Here is a 21,873-nt window from a genome sequence, read left to right as displayed (position 1 = left end):
AGCACAACGCGCAGTGTGACCGGCCGCCGTGCCTATAGTGTGTGGGCGTGCGGCAGGGGGCGTGGTCACAGGGCAGAGGGCGTGATTGGCATCGGCGCGCGGCGCTATGAATGTTGCTTGGGAAGGGGCGTGGTCAGAGAAGTGATCGTCAAAGCGCGCAGCGGGGAGGGGGCGTGGCCGTGAAGTAATGAATGCGGAGGGGCGTGTCCGGAGGGAGTGATTGACAGGCGCTGCTCCCAGCTTGCTCCGTCGTGCACGGTTCGCCCTCCCTTCCTCTGTGCACAGGCATCATGGCGGATCACACAGTGCTCTAGCAAGCACACCCTCCTGCAGACCCCCTTCCCACCCCACCCCACGGGCCCCGGCGGGCCACAGGGCCACCATGAGGCTGCTGCACTAGCCAGGATCGCGGGTGATTGCTGCGGCCGCCTCTCCTGCCACCCTCCGCTGCTGGATTGTAACTTCTCCGGGACGAGGATCCTGCACCCAGCACCCTGGATCACCGCACCGGATCCCTAGATCACTGGATCCCTGATCTCTGGATTCTTACATCGCTCGATTCCCTCCCACCGATACTGGATCGCCTGCAGCAGATCGCCGGATCCCTGCCCCGAGGGTAAGTGCTGCTGGGATCCATCACTTGTGGATCGGGGATCCTGCATGTCAGGGATCCCCCTCCCTCGCTGGGATCGGGCCTGGCTGTGTTAACCCCTCCCTGCCCTCGCCCTCCGGTGCTGGAGCTGCTCCCGGGGGTCATCCGCAGGAACGCCCTGTTCTCCACATTTTTGCTCCGTTACGCCACATTCCTCTTCCCATTTATTTATTTTTTTCCGTATATTTTTTTTCCTTTGGCTTAATAAGTGTTCCGTGAGACGGCGGCGCCGTCCGTGAAATGTGGCGAGGAGAGGGAAGTGTGCGGATGGAGCTGGACCGCCCCGCAGACCGCTCAGGAACGGGGAAAGATCTTACGGAACGGCGTAGAGGCGACTAACGTGAGCGACAGATCGCTGACCCCGCAGCCTTGTGCATGGGACCGCCCTCCGTATTCTGGGATCGCCCTCCGTATTCTGCGTGCTCGCGCACACGGGCGTATTTCGGATGTTTATGATGTACCGCAAAGATTTAATCAACCTTTTTTTGCGTAGATTGAAGTGGTAGAATATCTGCGGCGGGCGTCGAATAATTACATATAACGCGGCGCTAACTTATATTAGATCTGCGGTTCTCACGCGCTTTTAAAAAAACCGCAGCGCGTCCTGTTTGGTGATTATTAATGTGCGCCGTTATAGCCTGCGGTTATGCTTATTGGAGGTGTACTGCGTGCGTGATACAGCGGTGTGAGCGAGCGCCAGGTGGTGTCGCCTGGACGCCATCTAACGTCTAGGATGACCCCCACTTAGTTGGCCGACGGCTGCCGTGGGAAGGGGTGAGTCGGGGCCTGATCACGGAGTGATCAGTTTGGCGCAGATGCGGGCGGTCGCTCCGGCGACAACCACTGCTGTGCGTTTACAGATCGCCGCTAGTGCATGGTGCCGGAGCGCGGGGGTCATCCATAGTAAGCAGGCTGTCCTCCATGTGTGACCCGCTGCCTGTTCGCACGGACCGCTCCACCGTACTGATCCGCCGGCCGCTCTGTCACGTTTACAACGCACGATAATGGCTGGGCGCCGGACCAGAGCGTACCGCCCGGCCCAAAGGCACATTCACGTATTCGCCGTATCTCCGTGGCTTCTTACTGACGACTGGTGACTAGTCCCGGGCTCACACTTGTGCCCTGAGCATGACTGTTGTATACAGGCTCCGCCCACCGCGCTCTGGGAATAGGCCGACCAGCCTCTCAGGGCTCTAGAAAAGCTGAGTGACGCGTTGTAATGGCTGCCACGCAGCGGAGTGGGACACTAGACGAGGGGATGATGGATGTGTTGGAGGTACGGGGCGCACTCTGCAGCCCCCTTCCTGTCCGGTGGCTCTGAGGGCGCCGTTACATCAGCCTCTGGCTTTCAGGTTCTCACAGATCCGTTTTTTTTATGGCGCAGACTGACAGAAAAACGTGGGCGATTCTTGTCAGATTCCGGTTGTTCCGTTTCTATCGGCTTTTAACGATGTCTTGTGTTTCTTTATGGCGCGCTCGCCTCCATCACCCATTGGTTATATCATGGCTTCCTCACACGAGCAGATGCGCGGGAAAATACAGCATGCCGCCATCTTGTTACCGTGACCGAAATGCGCAGGAATATGCTCGCCTGCGAACGAACACATCGAAATCAGTGGGTTCTGTGCTCTGCGAGTCCCATAGATACGCCCGTGTGAAGGAGCGCCAAGGCCTGGCGCACAGGGGCGGGAAAAATACACGACCTCTGCGCGCAGAACTCGCACGTTGTAGTAACCCACTATTTACGGTGCGCAGGTTTTTTGTTGTGCGATGATATTTTTGAGCGCCATCTGCTATTTTTTAGGGTTTTAGCGCTTTTTAATCAATGATGGAGTGTGTTAGAAAACGCCGCCAAATGCTGTAACATGAGTTTGAAAACACAGCGCAAAATCGTGGTAAAATGCGGTTTTGCGCTGCGTTTTCTGAATGTGTGCAAGCGGTCTTAGACGCGGTCTTCTGCGGCAGTTTTGGGGGCGGTATCCACGCAGAAAATCTCACTTTGGATTCCACCATGTGAACATATCCGTAGGGGACGCTCGCTTGGATCCGAACCAAAACCTGAAGCCCGTTTTGCGCGGTGGATTTTTTTCAGCGTTTTTGACACCAAACCGCAGCTGCTTACACTTTTAATTAAAGGGGTGAAATCTGCTGCGAAGCCGCCTTTAAAACTCACACCAAAAGTCCAAAATTTGGCGTGGATTTTGATGCAGAATTTGACATGGCTTTCCCACTGCAGCCGTTCCACTTCGTTTAAAGGAATTGTCCGGTTGGCAACTATTGATGGGCCTAGCCACAGGATAAGCCATCAGTAGTAGATTGGTAGAGGCCTACTGCCCACCACTTTTGCACTGAGCTGATTTCTGCACGAAGCAGACAGCTCCGTTCTCGCTGCAGTGGCCAGACCTGGTATAACAGGCAAAGTTCCCATTCACTTCAATGGCAAATTGGCCTGCAGTACCAAACCTGGCCACTGCGGTGAGAACGGAGCTGTCTACTTACTGCAGAAATCTGTTTACTGCACGATCGTACCGACCAAGGGCATGATTACCTGTTAGGCATTCTGAGCGGCGGACCCCCAATATTGCTGCCCCCAAATTTGTGACTTTTAAACTCAAGAAGCCGTGCGCAAGCGCCTGATAAGTCACAGCCTATATTTTTATTAAGTACCATAAACTGGGAGAGATCGTGCCGTGGGGGTCACCTGCTGCACGTCAGCGGGCAAGGTGTTGTCGGGAGACCCCCAACCTCGTTCACACAGCCGTATTTGTGCTGCGTATAACGCGCGCAAAATTGGCGTGCGTAATATGCAGTGAATAGAGCCCATTGAGTTCAACGTGTTCCTTCAGATGGGCGCTTTTTTTAACAAGCTGTGTGATTGCGAGAAAAAATATGCGCCATTTTCTATCTTGTGCGCATTCGAAATCCGACGGCCCCAGTGGTGCAAACGTAAATTTTTTACATTTTTGTAAAAAAATTATTGCATATTTATCTGCGTGCGCAAACATGGTATATTTGTGCCCACAAATACGTAGTAGAGCGGGTAAATTACGCCCGCCCGAGCGCTTTTCGCCCGCGCAAACGCCACTATCTTTGCAGCCGAAATGTGCTTACACCCGTGTGAACCCGCCCTTCAGCCGGAGGGGGGGGGGGGGGGATAGTCGCGTTGTACGCTCGCTCAGGCTGTGATTGGCCTGATGTCCGGTAAAAACCATAAAGCTGATATTTGCATATTTTTGGCGCAGGTTTGCGAGTCGTTCCGGCATATAGATCTGTGAACGGCTCATCAATCGCTTCGCGGTAATAATCGGGAAGAGTCATAAAACGACGGCTGCTGGACGTGAGTCACCGCACTTGGAAGAATCGCTTACTGTCCGGCGTCCTCGCTGCGCCAAATTGTAGTTCTCTGTAGTGAACGCACAAGAAATGGAAGCTGCCATTGATTCACTACAACACCCAGCATGCCCTCACGGCTCATTAGAGGAAAGCGCTCTTCACCGTTCCCCCATAATGCATCAGTTTGTGGTTGATCAGCCTGATGTAACCGGCGGCTCCTCCTGAGAGTCTGATTCTTCTCGCAGCTGGCAGTTTGTTACAATTTCATGTCCGATCCTCCGTACATCAGCATCGGTTTTGTCGCAGATTCCGCACGGGCTCCACGGCGGATCCGCGTCTCATGGCTCTCATTCAGAATTGCGCGGTACCTAATATGCTGCGGATTTTTAAATTCACGTGCGCAAAAATAAAGTGACGTGTCAATTCTTGGTGCGGATTCCACGCTGGTTCCATGTCAGGACTTCGGCATTCGGCTGAAAAGCGCGCGGATCCACGACTATATATTTGCGCAGGTCGGCTGCCGGTTTCTGCCGCTGTCACTGGATTCGGCATCCAGGTGTAAAAATCGGCGTCGGCTGCCACTGTGCGAACACGTACGATCGGTTACAATGTATCGGCGCACATCTTCGCCTAAAAGTCGCGTGGAACCTCTTTTACTGATTTCTGCGAAGATGCCCGATGAAATCGCGTAGCGCGGCGCCCCGTTTTTGCTGGCGCTAAACCAATGGACTCCATTAAAGCCGGCGCTGGTCATTTGGCGCCGTTCGGTTCACAGGGCGGATCTGTGCGGTCAGGATTTTGTGACCCGACTCGACCCTCGAATTGAGGAACTGCTGTCTATGAACTGAAAACTTGTGTGCGGTCTCGCTTCCGGGTGCTGACTGTCTAGTTATTAGTATCAGCGGTTACACTTGTGACGCCTCATCTCTCTCGGGATTACTGTGAGTTATGATTTTCAACGCTTCATTTGGCTGATAACAGGGAACAAATAACTGCACAGTAGACTATAGACTAGGTATAGACTGACTCCTCTCTGTTACATTGGCTTGTAAGCTCTAGCAGGCTGAATGGCAGCTGCCTGGCATTGAGTAGAGTGTTTCCTGACTTTTGCCTTTCTGGATGGAGATGTTCTGCTTGCGAACAGAAACGCGGCGCACGTTTCATCCCTTTAATTGAAGGCGTGAAGCCGCGGCGAAAAACCGCCATGTGTGAACCGCAGCTATGCTCATGCAGCGTAATTGATGGGCGGACAAATGGCGCATCAAAATGCGCCCCTGTAAATTTCTAGGCGTGGCTTCGCATCCTAATACGTGTCCGAACTTGGGGATGTATATTTTGGCGCACTTTTTGAAGTCCCGTTGATTGTAAAGTAAATATCTTATGTGGAAAACAAAAAAAAGTGAGCAGTTGGACGGGCGCTTCGTGTTTTATCACGAGGGTCCTTCTAGATGAGCCGTTTTCTCGTTTGACCTCTTACTACTTTTTTTTTTTCGGGGATGTGGACTTCATGTTGAATCCGCAGCACGCTTTGGCGGTGTGAACATATCCTGAGAGTACCAGAAACGCCAGCCAAAGAGCGGCCCCGGAGGAGAGCCGCCATACAGGAAGGCGATGTGTCGGCCACAATAGATGCCCGCCCTTTTGGCTATTAAAATGCGCAACGCGTTTCGTTGGAGGAGAGAATTCCGAGAGCTGATGCTGCTAGAGGATTCTATAGAGAGTCAATGTATGGAGTGTTGTGTGTATTCGGCCCCCTATGGTGTCGCCAAGAGCGTTGCTATGCCGGGGGTCTCGCCCCGACTCATTCGCCCTCAATAGCCCATTCATTGCTACTGGTATAAATCACGGAGAGCAAACAAGAAGAGATACTTGGATTAAAATTTGGCGCATAATAAAGCAGCGTTCCTGTGCAGGAGGCCACACATAAAGCATCCAGTGTTAGGCGGGCTGCAGAGGCCTCCCTATACGGCCCCATTGTCATCCTTCATCAGTCATTCTATCACTTGGCCGGCTGAGCGGCGCTGAAACGCGTTGGTATGTGGTGGGGGTTTCCAACTGGCCCTACTGCTGCCGGCGGCCACTGTGGCTCTCCCGGTCTTGTACAGAACAGCACTGTCCTCTCACTTATGAGATGATGGCTTGTATTCTCATCACATTATTAGCACATCATCACGTGGGAAGATACTGCTGCTCCCAGGGTGAGGAGTAAGAGCGGATATGGTATTATCACATTGGTGTTGCTGGGGATGCCTGTATATTCTGCAGTGAGGCAGCGTGGTCTGCAGGCTGGAGGGGGGGTAGATTATAATTGACTGGTTTCACCTTACGCCAGCGCTAATTAACGAGGCTGAGATTCTTGTCTCTTGCTGATGCTGCCAATTTATTTTGCTTGAAATAAGCAAAAAAAAAAAAGTGATTGTTTTTAGGTCGCATTAGATGAAGCGCTGGAATGAAATATCTATGATAATGTTTGTAGCTCGCCACTCAATGCTGAATCGCTGCGGCAGGACGGGCGCTGCCATGTTTTATCACGACCGTAGATGAGGGTCCTAGACGATCCGGTTCCTCGTTTGAACAGCGAGTGACCTCACCGCTGGCCTCTGCTTATACCGGCAGACCCCTCGTTGGCTCGTCCACACCAGAATCGTTCACAAGTGACAGAGCCTGAATGAGCGCTGTTTAAGCGGGTGCTCGAGGGCGAACGAGCTAGCGGTGACGGTATTCGCTCTTTCAAACGCGAAATCCGCTCATCTAAAGTTTTCCGATGAGTATAAACATAGTAGTTTCTGCCTGTGCAAATAGCCGGGTTAGAAAACATGACTGCTTTCTTCTGGAAACAGCGCCACACCCATCCACAGGAAGTGTGTGGTATTGCTGCTCAGCCCTAGGCACTTCAATGGAGCCAAGCTGACGCAGTTTATGGAAGAAAGCCGCCATGTTTTTCCAATCCCAGATAAACCAAGTGGTGACGGCAGCATCCTTTCCAGGGGGACCCGGGCCTTTTATGCATCTGGAGGTCTTGTCCGGGACTTTACTACTGATGAGCCATCCGCAAGACCGGTCTTCGGTAGTTGATCAGCGGGGGTCCATCATTTGGGATCCCGCTGATCAGTTGATCGAAGTGACAGTGGTGGTCAGGTGAGCGCCGCTGTCCCTTCAGTTCATACCAGGTACAGCGCCATATGTTGTATATTGCAGCTCGGTCCTGTTCACCGTGACGCGTAGCTGAAAAATGACGCGGGTTTTCCGCAGAGGTAAATTCCGTGGCAAAATCTGTCGGATTTCGGCAAAAGGCGCGGTCAACAATATTCACCATCATTGTGGATTTTGACTGCGCCCCCTGCAGCCGACTTCTGTAGATGCCACGCTCCCTCCGACGGCCCATGTCTTTGCGCTCTGTGCCCCCCTTACCGGGCACCTGGAGGCCTCTACGGAACGCCAGTGCATTATAGCTTCTCTCTGATTGGCCAACGCTGCTCATGTGATCTGCACTGGCCAATAGGGGAGCCATTGACAGGTAGTTCAAAAATGATGGCAGCCATCTTGATTGCTGGAAAACTAGACCACAAGTCGGTGAAACGGAAGGACCGCCATGAAGTTTAACTAAGGCGATCTACTACTCAGGTCCGGGGGGAAGAACTTTGTTCCGAAACCGGAAGATCGCTTTACGTGGGCGAAGACAGGCCGGGCGGACGCGAGCGTGATTTAATCGCATACTATGCGTGCGCACACAACACGCGGTGGGTGGAGTCAGACAGGATGTTGATTCTCATTGGTCTCGTCACACTTGCATGTATTTATTGCGTATAAAACGCGCAATATGTTGTATTTTACCGCGTATTACACGTGATAGAGCCCTATTGTTCTCTACCGGTGCTTCCGAAAATGCTGTACGTGCGCAATTACACTGCGATATCCGGCATTTTTTACGCATGTTGCTAAGAGACATGAGTTAAAATTTAAAGAAAAAAAACCCGATCCGTTGCGATGCGCAGGCGTATGCGACTACAAACACGGTGATATGCAGCCGCGCACGCTGGAAAATCGCGGCGCTCTATCATACAGTCGTGAGAGACCGGCCTGAGAAACATATGGGAACATGGCTGAACTTGGGCAGAAAGCGTACTGTAACATGGCTGCCGCGCCGCGCTGATAAGGGGCACCCCGTGATAGGTGGCTGTAACATGGCTGCCGCGCCGCGCTGATAAGGGGCACCCCGTGATAGGTGGCTGTAACATGGCTGCCGTGCTGATAAGGGGCGCCCCGTGATAGGTGGCTGTAACATGGCTGCCGCTCTGTGCTGATAAGGGGCGCTCCGTGATAGGTGGCTGTAACATGGCTGCCGTGCTGATAAGGGGCGCCCTGTGATAGGTGGCTGTAACATGGCTGCCGTGCTGATAAGGGGCGCCCCGTGATAGGTGGCTGTAACATGGCTGCCGTGCTGTGTTAAGGGGCGTCGCGTGATAGGTGGCTGTAACATGGCTGCCGTGCTGTGCTGATAAGGGGCGCCGCGTGATAGGTGGCTGTAACATGGCTGCCGTGCTGTGCTGATAAGGGGCGCCCCGTGATAGGTGGTTGTAACATGGCTGCCGTGCTGATAAGGAGCGCCCGGTGATAGGTGGCTGTAACATGGCTGCCGCGCTGCACTGATAAGGGGCGCCCCGTGATGGGTGGCCGTAACATGGCTGCCGCGCTGTGCTGATAAGGGGCGCCCCGTGATGGGTGGCCGTAACATGGCTGCCGCGCTGATAAGGGGCGCCCCGTGATGGGTGGCCGTAACATGGCTGCCGCGCTGATAAGGGGCGCCCCGTGATGGGTGGCCGTAACATGGCTGCCGCGCTGTGCTGATAAGGGGCGCCCCGTGATAGGTGGCTGTAACATGGCTGCCGCGCTGTGCTGATAAGGGGCGCCCCGTGATAGGTGGCTGTAACATGGCTGCCGTGCTGTGCTGATAAGGGGCGCCCCGTGATAGGTGGCTGTAACATGGCTGCCGTGCTGATAAGGGGCGCCCCGTGATAGGTGGCTGTAACATGGCTGCCGCGCTGCGCTGATAAGGGGCGCCCCGTGATAGGTGGCTGTAACATGGCTGCCGCGCTGTGCTGATAAGGGGCGCCCCGTGATAGGTGGCTGTAACATGGCTGCCGTGCTGTGCTGATAAGGGGCGCCCCGTGATAGGTGGCTGTAACATGGCTGCCGCGCTGCGCTGATAAGGGGCGCCCTGTGATAGGTGGCTGTAACATGGCTGCCGCGCTGTGCTGATAAGGGGCGCCCCGTGATAGGTGGTTGTAACATGGCTGCCATGCTGATAAGGGGCGCCGCGTGATAGGTGGCTGTAACATGGCTGCCGTGCTGATAAGGGGCGCCCCGTGATAGGTGGCTGTAACATGGCTGCCGCGCTGTGCTGATAAGGGGCGCCCCGTGATGGGTGGCTGTAACATGGCTGCCGTGCTGATAAGGGGCGCCCCGTGATAGGTGGCTGTAACATGGCTGCCGTGCTGATAAGGGGCGCCCTGTGATAGGTGGCTGTAACGTGGCTGCCGCGCTGTGCTGATAAGGGGCGCTCCGTGATAGGTGGCTGTAACGTGGCTGCCGCTCTGTGCTGATAAGGGGCGCCCCGTGATAGGTGGCTGTAACATGGCTACCGCGCTGTGCTGATAAGGGGCGCCCCGTAATAGGTGGCGGTAACATGGCTGCCGCGCTGTGCTGATAAGGGGCGCCCCGTGATAGGGGGCTGTAACATGGCTGCCGTGCTGATAAGGGGCGCCCCGTGATAGGTGGCTGTAACATGGCTGCCGTGCTGATAAGGGGCGCCCTGTGATAGGTGGCTGTAACGTGGCTGCCGCGCTGTGCTGATAAGGGGCGCTCCGTGATAGGTGGCTGTAACGTGGCTGCCGCTCTGTGCTGATAAGGGGCGCCCCGTGATAGGTGGCTGTAACATGGCTACCGCGCTGTGCTGATAAGGGGCGCCCCGTAATAGGTGGCGGTAACATGGCTGCCGCGCTGTGCTGATAAGGGGCGCCCCGTGATGGGTGGCTGTAACATGGCTGCCGTGCTGATAAGGGGCGCCCCGTGATAGGTGGCTGTAACATGGCTGCCGTGCTGATAAGGGGCGCCCTGTGATAGGTGGCTGTAACGCTGTGCTGATAAGGGGCGCTCCGTGATAGGTGGCTGTAACGTGGCTGCCGCTCTGTGCTGATAAGGGGCGCCCCGTGATAGGTGGCTGTAACATGGCTACCGCGCTGTGCTGATAAGGGGCGCCCCGTAATAGGTGGCGGTAACATGGCTGCCGCGCTGTGCTGATAAGGGGCGCCCCGTGATAGGGGGCTGTAACATGGCTGCCGCGCTGTGCTGATAAGGGGCGCCCCGTGATAGGGGGCTGTAACATGGCTGCCGCGCTGTGCTGATAAGGGGCGCCCCGTGATAGGGGGCTGTAACATGGCTGCCGCGCTGTGCTGATAAGGGGCGCCCCGTGATAGGGGGCTGTAACATGGCTGCCGCGCTGTGCTGATAAGGGGCGCCCCATGATAGGTGGCTGTAACATGGCTGCCGTGCTGATAAGGGGCGCCCCGTGATAGGTGGCTGTAACATGGCTGCCGCGCTGTACTGATAATGGGCGCCCCGTGATAGGTGGCTGTAACATGGCTGCCGCGCTGATAAGGGGCGCCCCGTGATAGGTGGCTGTAACATGGCTGCTGTGCTGATAAGGGGCGCCCCGTGATAGGTGGCTGTAACATGGCTGCCGTGCTGATAAGGGGCGCCCCGTGATAGGTGGCTGAACGCTTCTCTCCACCTGCCTTTGTGCTACAGGTTCCTCTAAAAACACCGACAACAAGCAGAATTATTTTGAAGCCATTTCTGGAAAAGTGTTGTGTGAATGTAAGCGGGCAGTCAGCAGTCATGGGAGGCCGCGGGCATTGTGGGCACAGGAGTGTTCTGGCCGGGCTGCCCGCTCCTCTGTTTACCCTGGGGGGCTGCCGCCTGCATCACATCCCTTCAGTGTTCGGGAGACGGGTGTTAGAGGAGTGTTGCCTCAGCTGAAGGTCCACTTCCACACGTGCGGATATGCGATATTCCTACAAGCCAGGCGTTTGTCAGTTCCCACGCGCCTTGTTTCACTGCGCGTTTTGATGTCACACGTTGCTCTATATGGCAGGAAGGGGGGGGGGGGGGGGCGAGCTTATTTTCACCAGCATTATGGTTGATTGTAAGGGTGTATCTGCACTCCGTATTACGCACATAATATGCGCAGTGTTATTTATTTTTTTGTGCTCTGTCTCTTAGCGATGATGTGTGTAAACGCCGCAGATACGGGCATGTGCTGCGTTTATTACGCACCCATAGAGAACAATAGGGTTCTATCACATGTAATATGCGGTAAGATAGACCATGCTGCGTTCTTTTTTTATACGTGTTATATGCAAATGTGAATGGAGGAATGTAAATCAATGTACTTTCTTTGAAACCATTCAGCACGTATTATGCGCACATAATACGCCATTTAATTGTGCTCGCGTGGGTCTGCCCTTAGCGTTACACGTTATGGTGCCCGAATAACAATCCTTTACCGTGCGCCGCACTAATATTTTACCGGACAGTGTCGCCGTATGTTTGGCGAGCTGAAATGACCCGTGAACCACTTCTCGCCGGTCACGTGTTTACACAGAACTGGCGTGTTGAGTGACCGTTCGCACTCTAGTTGTCCTGAGTAAAGCCGCTCCGTCCGGTTCCCCACAATGGCGCTGTGGGGGAATTAGTAGTCCTTGCACTGCGCTGCTGCGTGAAGTTGGACGTCAGTGATCACTTCCTCGCTCCTCTCACAGTCCCAGAAGAGGAGCGACGGCAGTTTGATATACAAGGGTATCTTTACATGGCGGCCATTGTGATTGACAGTGTATGTAATACGGAGGTGAGCGGACCCCTCTGGATTGTACAGAGCTGCCCTCCGCCTTTATGACATCCGTATGGCCTTACAGGGCAGATATAGCATTGTATTATTGTCTACTAGGTGATATACTGCTGCGTTGTACGGCGGTTTTATGACTCGCGGTCCTGGAATATGCAAAGTGCGCTACAAAAAGTAGCTGAGCGCCGCACTGTTATGGAAGCAGTCCAAAAGAAAATCTCGGTTGCCCATAGCAACCAATCACAGTGCAGCTTTCATTTTACCTCAGCAATGTAAGAAATGAAAGCCGCTCTGTGATTGGTTGCTATTGGCAACAAAAATACAGGGAAGTGGGTGAGTTTTCGATTTTTAATTGCGCCAGCATTCGCCGCCCGCCGCTGAACGCTCATGTGAAACTTCACTCAAATCGGACAGATCTGTGGATGTGTAGACGACACAGACGGACACATTTTGCGTTCTCTATATGAATACTGCTCTGTTCTGGACCCCAGCAGTCTCCTGCCTCCATCTTGGGCTGTGTGTCCCCCTCAGACATCCCGATGGGTCCTGTGCGGGCAGCAGGCTGGCACCCCGCGCGCGGGTACAGACTTTCGCTCCAATTGTTTGGGATGCGGCAAAGAATGGAAACTGTAAAAGGAAGGAAGGGAGTTTTTGTGTCTTGTACACAGAGCGCTGCGGCCGGCCGGGAACAGCGTATTATCTGAGAACAGTTTTAGCCATTCCGGATGACACCAGCTATTAGGTCAGCGACTAATGATGGGGGCAGGGAACGCCGGTGGTTTGAGGGGGGGAGCCATGACTAAACATACCCCGGGATCCCGTTTGAAGATGGCAGCCCTGTAATTTTCTGGTTACTCTGTGGTTACGTTAGCAAAAATCACACACCGCAATGATATGTTTCTCGCCGCGTCCGCGGCTCCGCTTCCTACAGCCGGCTGATCTAGGGCTTATAGTATGAGGAAGGAGAACACACATCCTGCTAAACATCATGGATGCCGCCTACTAAAAAGTGGCGCACTTAACCAAAGCGACCAATCGCGCTGCTGCTTTTGTTTGTGTCTGTTCACGCGAGCGAGCTTAACGTCCGGGAACTCTGAGGTTACAAGGGACGAAATTTGGACTTTTTTTTTTTTCTTTTTTCCCTCCCATGAACCGATAGTCTGCGCCAAAAAATGCAACATGTCCTTTTTTTGGTGCATTATCATGTTCCACAATCGTCCTTTAGGGCTCCTGCAAACGGCAGAGTTGGATTTCGCAGGTGGAATCGGCGTCCGCGCGTAGCTGCTTACCCTTGTTTTTTCATCTGTACTGCGGATGGTCCGCACGGCGAGCCACTGGGAATCCATAGTACAGATTTGATTGCGGAAGGGCCGATTCATTGGAAACCATCCGCATGGAGCCCACACAAAAATGGAGTGTGCTGCTATTGTTTTTTCCTCCGCCCTTTAGACTGTATTCTCCTTCGTAACCATTTTTTCCCCCAGTGCGTCTAAAGTAAAAAATGAAGCAACTTTGAATTTCATTAAGTTTCCTTCCGTTTTGTGTGTGCAGCTCCTACGCATCTCCATGGTAACGGACAACAAGCTCTCCTGTGGTTCTACTTCCATCTGCCTTGTATTTCTTGGAGGAAGTGCGGACAGATATAAATGGGGGCTCTTTTACACGATAAATTGTGCAGATTCCCGCCTCCAGAGCGCGTGAATGCGCATCTCAAACCGAGCAATGAATGAGTATGACGGATCTGCCGTGTAAACAGGCAGTATCACTTATGAACGACTGCCTGTTTATTGTGAATGGAGGCGGGTGGCCAGAGCGATCTCCGGTCCGCTCTGCCACCATTCACTAGCACGAGAACGATGATGGCTGGGACGACATGTCGGCATCTACACCCAACAAGTCGTTTCGTGTAAAAGGGCCCTTAGTATGACTTCAGCATCACAGTGCACAAGGTTTGTTGTCATAGAAACGCATGGGCTTGCGTAGGAGCTGCAGATGTAAAACTGGAGATTTTTAACCCCTACATGCCTCGGGGCGTACAGTTACATCCTGGAGGTGCCAGGCTTGTATGGAGTGGGATCAGGAGCGTTATACTACATGAGCAATCAAATAATCGCAAGCTCAAGTCCTTTATGGGGACTAAAAAAAAAAATTCAAACAAAATGATTAAAACAAATAAAAGGTAATAAAACCCTTCTCCCATATTTCTAACAAAAAAAATAAACCAAACCCCCCAAAATTGGTATCGTTTTCTTACGTCTGACCCATCAAAGTAACGCGTGTATTTATCCCACATGGTGAACGGCGTAAAATAAACACCACTCCAGAATTGCGCTTTTTATGGTCACACCGTTCTCCAAGAAAACCATTAATAAACAGTGATCAAAAAGTCATATAAACTCCAAAACGGTACCAATAGAAACTGGAGGACATCTCGCAAAAAACAAGGCCTCACACGGCTACAGCGACGGAAAAGTGAAAAGCCGCGGTCGTTGAGGGGCGGCTGCAGAAAATAACTTTATATTTTTACAAAGATATTTTATTTAAGAGTAGAACAGCAAAAAATATATAAATTTTTTTTTTTTCCTCCGTTCCACTCTACTTAGAATTTTTAAAAAAGTTTTTTAGCACATTACATGGTGTATCGAATAGTAGCATTGTGAAATAGAACTTGTGCCGCAAAAAACAAGCTCTCGGACATCTACGGCGATGGATAAATAAGAGTTATGAATTTTTGGAAGTAGGGAAGAAAGAATGGTGTCTGCATCGATGAGGGGTTGATGACTATTATTTCAGGGGTGCTTTGTTTTTCATTGTAGACACATTGGAGAAGTTAAAGACAAAAATGGTTACAAAAGTGACCACATCGCCGCAAACTTTTTTCAAATAACATTGGTTTTACGATCAGCTGAGCGTCACTGATGCCCACAAATATTGCGGGTGAAGTTATGGAATACCATAGGGCCAAGATCAGCAGAACGAGGGGGGGGGGGGGGCTCTAGTTTCTGGTCACCGGATGGGGGAGGTCCAGAGCTGAGGATGAGACCACTTGAGCTATGATGGCCACATGAGCTATAATTGGTCATGGAAAGGGCCACGGAAAAGTAGCCTGCCCCACGCTGTTATGAAAGCTGTCTAAGGTCGCCATATCCGCTGCTGTATATTCGCTAGTGGAATTGCAGCGGGAATTCCGTAGCATTTACCGTGCCAGCCACGTGGAGCGGATTTTACAAATCCCCTTCGCGTTGTGCGGAGATTTTCGCCAACGAATCTGCAGCACGTCTATTTGTGTTGCTTAATTACACTACGGAGTTCAGCTCTTGAAATACAGGGTTGAATTCCGTAGCTGTTCGGCAAGTGAAAACAGGGATTTGGCCACTGCGGCAGCATTTCTGCATCAATACCCCGCTGTCAGTGCTTTCGCCTCCTAATACGGCTCTGCGGCACGCCACTGCTACTGAGCGCCACCGCCTTCGGTGCTCATGTGATGTGGGAGTGGCACCACATGACCCATAGTAACCAATCGCAGCACAGCTTTTATTTTACCCCAGCCATGTAAGAAATGAAAGCTGCCCTGTGATTGGTTGCCATGGTTAGCAAGGACAAAAATGTTTTAGATTGCCTTTCTCTAGATTGCTCCGTTGGCCCGCCCTGTACGGTAACTGTATACTACACCCGGAGTGCCCGTAGCGACAAGTACGGAGCGGTTGTTAATAATCCAGGCGCTCACATTTCCAGAAGTTGTCACTTCGCAAACTACCTTTCCCTCAGGCCACAACTTTCATAAGTATCATAATTGCCTTTAAGAGCTTAAAACGCTGTAATTAGCAAAGGATTTTTTCCTTTTACGCTTCTATATCATAAGACGCTAAGCCGCTTCCACACTGCGCTACGGCTAGTTCGCGGGAGACTGATATCAACATTCCGGGGGCTGGGCAAAGGCTTGTTTTATTTCAACCCCGAACTGACCCTAACGCAGGCGTGGAAGCAGCCCTAACCAGGCAGGAATGGACTTTGGGGATTAGGATAAGAGTGAGTCCCCTTTAAGAACAGAGGATAACAGAATTCGATTGTTGGTTTCTTGGTTACCATCAGATACCGAAACATTAAAGGGGCTTGTTCCAAAAATCAACTCTGATCACTTATCCACAGGATAGGCAACAAGTCTGGTCGTTGGGGGTCTCACCCCTGCGGCCCCACCGATCCCAAGCCTGGGATCCCATGTCGTTGTCCTCGCTGCTGGCTCAATGTACCCCTGCAGTGAGGAGGAGAGTTAATGGAGTGGTGATCGAGGGGGCTGATCCATTTGTCTGCATGCACGATCACCGCTCATTCAATCTCCTCCCCCTCTTGGGGGGGGGGGGGTGAAGTGTGGGGCAGGGAAGGGGGGTACAGGATCCCTGTTCTTGGATTGATGGAGTCTCGGCACTTTAAAAGTCTCTGATTGATTTGGAGTTTATCACCGAGGTGATAAAAGTACATTTTTAGTACAACCCCTTTAATTTGAAAGTTACAGCCAATATGGCTGCCCCTCCTTATGTCCCTGTTTCTAAAATAAATATCAGTATCTCATACTTGCCAACAGTCCTGTTATTTTCATGGGCCATCTCGAGATCTGAATTGCATAAGAGGCAGTGTTTATGCTAATAAATATATAACATAGATGTATAGTATATGATGATTATGGGGCGGGGCTTAAAGGGGTACTCTGGTGATCCAAAGTGGACGTTGGATTCTTCATAAGGCGATAACATGTAGTTTTGTAATCGAGTGTTCTAACTGGTTTTATAAAGCTGCAGAGATGTTCCTTCACCTGTGTTCTCCCCCTGCTTGCTTCTCCGTTGGTATCCAATGGTTACGTCCTGCAGACTCTGCCGTTTACAGGTCAGGCATGCTCAGTGCCTTCCAAAAGGTTCTGAAGTTCAGTTTGTTGATTTAGATAGGAGTTTGGAGATTGTTAGAGAAATCTAGAAAATGTTGCCCAGCCTCCGGAATACCCCTTTAACTGTGCCTTTCTAGGACTTTTATTGGAAGGCCATGTATGTGTGATGGGGTGGGGTGGGCTAATGAGTGATCACCAAGGAAACAAAACCCTGTACTGCACATGATCGCCTGCGTGCCTCAATACAGTTTAATGAGGTACGCCAGGTCACTGGCCGGGCCTCCAGCATGCCGAATCTGACCCGTTTGTGTGAGACCGGCCTAAAGAGTATAAAAGTACAATAAAAACATAGAAATAACTTAAAAATAAAAAATATTTTCAAAAATAAACTAAAGCGGATATTTTAGCGGCGCTGCGTCGGGCCGTTCTTAAGGGTTCGCGGTCTCCACAGATTAGCGGTTTTCTGTATCTTCTCAGTACATGTGGCGTGCCAGTCTCGCTCCGCTCAGCAGCTGTCTGGTGGGTTTTGGCCTCCACCACCGCCGCTTTCCCTCATTATCTGTCATCTCTCTGGATTTATCGGATGCTTGCTGAGTCAAAAGGGTGTTCTGCGATGCGCAAGGTTTTATCTGTCCGGACGTGGAACTTCCCGCTTCCAGGATTTGACATTTGTTGCAAGTCGAGGAACAGACACACTGTCACAACTGGTATTATCAGTCTGCACGCTCCATGGACCTCGTGAGCGCGACGGGATGCTGCGGGCGCAGGCAGGACTGGGGAGCGAGGAGTCTGCAAACCTATTGTGTGTGGAGAGACGGCTCTTACATCCAGGAGGGTCTAGTCCTACATTGTTCATAGACACTGCAGAAAATACCATATTAATAACGGGTCTACATCATTCATTAAAGAGCAAATGAGCACTTACTTGTATTACATAGGGGGCAGTATTACAGCAGTTATATACTTGTACATAGGGGGCAGTATTATAGTAGTTATATTCTTGTACATAGGGGGCAGTATTACAGCAGTTATATACTTGTACATAGGGGGCAGTATTACAGCAGTTATATTCTTGTACATAGGGGGCAGTATTATAGTAGTTATATTCTTGTACATAGGGGCAGTATTATAGTAGTTATATTCTTGTACATAGGGGGCAGTATTATAGTAGTTATATCCTTGTACATAGGGGCAGTATTATAGTAGTTATATCCTTGTACATAGGGGCAGTATTATAGTAGTTATATTCTTGTACATAGGGAGCAGTATTATAGTAGTTATATTCTTGTATACGGGGAGCAGTATTATAGTAGTTATATTCTTGTACATAGGGGCAGTATTATAGTAGTTATATTCTTGTACATAGGGAGCAGTATTATAGTAGTTATATTCTTGTACATAGTAGCAGTATTATAGTAGTTATATTCTTGTATACGGGGAGCAGTATTATAGTAGTTATATTCTTGTACACAGGGGGCAGTATTATAGTAGTTATATTCTTGTACATAGGGGGCAGTATTATAGTAGTTATATTCTTGTACATAGGAGGCAGTATTATAGTAGTTATATTCTTGTACATAGGGGAGAAGTATTATAGTAGTTATATTCTTGTATACGGGGAGCAGTATTATAGTAGTTATATTCTTGTACATAGGGAGCAGTATTATAGTAGTTATATTCTTGTACATAGTAGCAGTATTATAGTAGTTATATTCTTGTATACGGGGAGCAGTATTATAGTAGTTATATTCTTGTATACGGGGAGCAGTATTATAGTAGTTATATTCTTGTACACGGGGGGCAGTATTATAGTAGTTATATTCTTGTACATATGGGGGCAGTATTATAGTAGTTATATTCTTGTACATAGGGAGCAGTATTATAGTAGTTGTATTCTTGTACATAGGGGGCAGTATTATAGTAGTTATATTCCAGTACATAGGAGGCAGTATTATAGTAGTTATATTCTTGTACATAGGAGCAGTATTATAGTAGTTATATTCTTGTACATAGGGGGCAGTATTATAGTAGTTATATTCTTGTACATAGGAGGCACTATTATAGTAGTTATATTCTTGTACATAGGAGGCACTATTATAGTAGTTATATTCTTGTACATCGGGGCCACTATTATAGTAGTTATATTATTGTACATAGGGGGCGGTATTATAGTAGTTATATTCTTGTACATAGGAGGCAGTATTATAGTAGTTATATTCTTGTACACGGGGCAGTATTATAGTAGTTATATTCTTGTACATAGGAGGCACTATTATAGTAGTTATATTCTTGTACATAGGGGGCAGTATTATAGTAGTTACATTCTTATATATAGGAGCAGTATTATAGTAGTTATATTCTTGTACATAGGAGGCAGTATTATAGTAGTTATATTCTTGTACATAGGGGGCAGTATTATAGTAGTTATAGTCTTGTACATAGGGGGCAGTATTATAGTAGTCATATTCTTGTACATAGGGGGCAGTATTATAGTAGTTATTTTCTTGTACATAGGGGGCAGTATTATAGTAGTTATTTTCTTGTACATAGGGGGCAGTATTATAGTAGTTATTTTCTTGTACATAGGGGGCAGTATTATAGTAGTTATATTCTTGTACATAGGGAGCAGTATTATAGTAGTTATATGCTTGTACATAGGGGCCAGTATTATAGTAGTTATATTCTTGTACATAGGGGCCAGTATTATAGTAGTTATATTCTTGTACATAGGGGCCAGTATTATAGTAGTTATATTCTTGTACATAGGGGCAGTATTATAGTAGTTATATTCTTGTACATAGAAGGCAGTATTATAGTAGTTATATTCTTGTACATAGGGGTAGTATTATAGTAGTTATATTCTTGTACATAGGGGGCAGTATTATAGTAGTTATATTCTTGTACATAGGGGGCAGTATTATAGTAGTTATATTCTTGTACATAGGGGGCAGTATTATAGTAGTTATATTCTTGTACATAGGGGGCAGTATTATAGTTGTTATATTCTTGTACATAGGGGGCAGTATTACAGTAGTTATAATATTGTACATAGGGGGCAGTATTATAGTAGTTATATTCTTGTACATGGGAGGGCAGTATTATAGTAGTTATATTCTTGTACATAGGGGGCAGTATTATAGTAGTTATATTATTGTACATAGGGGGCAGTATTATAGTAGTTATATTATTGTACATAGGGGGCAGTATTATAGTAGTTATAATATTGTACATAGGGGGCAGTATTATAGTAGTTATATTATTGTACATAGGAGCAGTATTATAGTAGTTATAATATTGTACATAGGAGGCAGTATTATAGTAGTTATAATATTGTACATAGGGGGTAGCTTAGTCTTATTCTATGCACATGTATGCTTCATCCTGATGCATGATTAGGAGTACGCTTTAGCTGCCCCAATTGGTAGACATGCCTTCCTGTGTACATTTTGAGCCCTTCTGATAATCTCCGCAGTTACTGAAGTCGTCTTTCAATAATGTTATGTTGCAATTTTCGTTTTCACAAATACGTTGGTTATCAGCCTCCGACTGTTCTCTGTTTTCCCCATTGGTGTCCTGGGACTTGCTGAGACTCGTAGTGTTACTCCAACCAGTAACCGCCTGCCTGCAGTGGTTAACCATATCTTTCCGCCTGATTACCGGCAGTTAGGACGGTTGCCAGACATCTCTTTCTGCTAGATGTCTTCACCCAGTAATTACATAACCTCCGCCGCGCTGTTATGATCATCATATTGGAGCTGCTTGTTGCCCACTTCCTCACCCATTCTCCAATTATATCCCCAGGCTGGATGCCAGTGTGCTGACCAGAAAACCCCAGCGTGAGCGCGTGCCATGAGTGCTTGGTCCTGTCCTCGCATGCAGCGGATTGTGTATTCCCAGGCTCGACAGCGCAACACATTTGTGCAGGCAAATTGCTATAAACTAGATTCATTCTTTGGGTCATTACCTGTAGACCCCCCTTGCTAAAGCCGTATGCCCCCTCCTATCTGACCGCTAATGACAGATCACCGCGCTCCTTAGTTTTTCTTGCCCCATATCGCCGGTGTAGTTGTCTTTATTCCCCCTCCTAAGGGCGGAGCGTTGCATACTAATCTCATGCATTCATTTTGCCATTTATAGACTAATTCCATGACCGGAGCGTTTTCCTACCTGTCAGCACTGTTCATCCTAATTTTCCTGAACAGAATGCCAGAAATACGGTTGAGACCGACACACACAAGCAAAGGATTAGGAGAGAGGATTTGGGATGGATTTTAACTTTGTTGGCCATTGTCATACAAGTCCTTTTACATCACTGGATATGCGTTCAGATCCTGGAGCTAATCTGGAAGTTTTAGGCCATGTTGCAAAAGTTTTCGCACCCCTCATTTACGGTTGCTAATAGTAGATTGTACCATTTTCCTCTCTTTCTTGCCTGTGCCCCCTGACACTAATTGCTTCCGTGTCCGTAGTTGGGCGATGGACGGTCCGTTAATCCCCGGTTTATGTCCTCGGATGCAGCAGTAATGGCGTGTAGCTTGTCACATACTCTGCTGTCTCATCCGGAGCCCTCGCTATGGAAAATATGTCCAGACAGCAGAGGAAATATTACATATGAGAACACTTGTCTAGGGCTGGGAAGCAGATGCTGGCGGAGGCCGTGAACACCCGCTCTGTTGTGCCGGCAGCTGAACGTATGGATGTGCTACGCTGCCGGATGGTGATCATTCCTATGGATATAGGCTCTCCACAGCGGAGACTTCCCACAAGGGCATTTCCTAGATTTCCATACATCTACAGGACTCTGTGGCTCTTGGCGTTATCTAAAATAAATCTTATTTGTATAGCGCCAACTTATTCCGCAGCGCTTCGAGGTAATTTATTTATTACCCCCCTCACCAAGCTGGGTACTCATTTTATCGACCTCGGAAGAATGAAAGGCTGAGTCATTCTTAAGCCGACTACCTGAACCAAGCAGGGATTGATCCCGCAACCTTCAGGTCGTGAGCGAGAGCTTAAGACTGCATTTCTGCTGCCCTAACACTTGTAGTTCTCTGCCGGATTAGCGGACAGTCTCGCACTTTGCCCGTGGCTATGGAAGTAGTGACC

At 49.7% G+C, this 21,873-nt stretch overlaps 1 protein-coding gene across 2 annotated transcripts in view; it reads left to right on the top strand.

The window, feature by feature from the left end:
* The first annotated feature begins 265 nt into the window (after nucleotides 1-265).
* The window catches only part of PTPRA (protein tyrosine phosphatase receptor type A), a 123,444-nt gene continuing 101,836 nt past the window's right edge, over nucleotides 266-21,873 (top strand). For both annotated transcript variants that reach the window (XM_066572927.1, XM_066572926.1), the window contains exon 1: nucleotides 266-616. The gene's annotated coding sequence lies outside the window, so the exon portion shown is untranslated. The remainder of the gene's footprint in view (nucleotides 617-21,873) is intronic.

Source organism: Eleutherodactylus coqui, chromosome 7, assembly GCF_035609145.1.
Source record: "Eleutherodactylus coqui strain aEleCoq1 chromosome 7, aEleCoq1.hap1, whole genome shotgun sequence".
Classification (NCBI taxonomy): Eukaryota; Metazoa; Chordata; class Amphibia; order Anura; family Eleutherodactylidae; genus Eleutherodactylus; species Eleutherodactylus coqui.
Note: the sequence above shows the minus strand (reverse complement) of the source record. Positions and strands in the feature narration are given on the sequence as shown.